Below are 1,352 nucleotides of genomic sequence, written 5' to 3' on the forward strand. Positions count from 1 at the left end.
CGCACGCGCACGACCCGGCGGCGCGCCGGCGCTGACGCGTGTCTGGCCCTGCCTCCCACCCCCAGAAGCGTCCTCCTCCCTGAAGCGCCCCGGTGTGAGCGCTGGGCGGGACAGTCAGCCCAGAGGGACTGGTGAGACTCACCCGGCAGAGATAGGAGGTAGCTAATTTTAATAATGACTGTATTCATGCATCATCCGGTCGGTGTTGGCTGTCAGGTGGCACCCTGGGGACCGAGGCGCGCCCAGCCCTGGCAGAGCCTAGCTAGAGTCCGATAGATAGTGCCGTAGCGAATGAAATGCCGTAATCGAGATGCTGTGCGACCCCCCTGCCAGCCCTTCCCCGCGGGTGGCGGGGCCAAGGGGAGAGGGCAACTTTCTGGAGCCTTCAGTCATTTGAGCACCGCTCTAGGTGCTGGGGTCACAGTAGTGGCCAAAACCAGCAACTTCCCTCCCACCCAGCTCTCTAGATGCCTGGATGGTGAAAAGAGTCGGCATTTAGGTACTTAGAGTTATTGAGGGGAAGTGACTAACCTTAATGGCACCATTTCTTGACCTGTTTTCAAGTCGTTTAGCCATCAGGTACAACTTGCTTTTTAATTCTACCACGCACTACTACTCATCCATTTGTGTTTGATGTGTGTCTACTATGGACCCACTCTGTTCTAGGTGATTGGAAACAATGGATTTAAATATGGCTCCTGTTTTGATAGATCCTACACTGATGTATTAACCTTTATTTTAGACTCAGTTCATTCCTCTCCTTCCCTCTCCTCCCTTTTTCTCTCCTCTGAGCCCCATTCTAAACCTGTCTTTATCACTCATATAGCACTCAGATTCTCAGCCTTGTGTAATTGTTATAGCATTTTAATAAACATTATTGAGTATCTTTCCAGCTACACAAGAAGGTCCTCTGGGATAGGGATAGTATCTTCTGTAATTTAGAGAGGGGAAAGCCACGTATAAATTCTTAAGCATAGTAATAACTAATAAATTCTTTATTATGTTTGATCCAATTCATAAAATATTTTAGGAAAGACCAGAACATATAAAAAACATTTTTACAGGAATTAATGGTTGTTTCATGAAAGGGCCATATATGCAAAGTGACCTCCAAATGCAGAAGGAGCTGAGAAACTAAAGAATGAGGCAGACAAATCCAGCTTGTCAGTAAAAGGTGATTTATTAGGGAACTTATGGACAGAAGCATGTTCTTGGACAGCAGCAAGACAGGTAAATCTCTGCTGTTACTCGCGCAGACCAAGGTTGTTTTGACCTAACAGCAGGTGAGTAAGTATGTGCTCTGATATAGTTTGGATGTTGTCCTCTCTAAATCTCATGTTGAATTGTGATCT

Source organism: Sapajus apella, unplaced genomic scaffold (genome assembly GCF_009761245.1).
Source record: "Sapajus apella isolate SASKATOON/1434 unplaced genomic scaffold, GSC_monkey_1.0 scaffold38, whole genome shotgun sequence".
Classification (NCBI taxonomy): domain Eukaryota; kingdom Metazoa; phylum Chordata; class Mammalia; order Primates; family Cebidae; genus Sapajus; species Sapajus apella.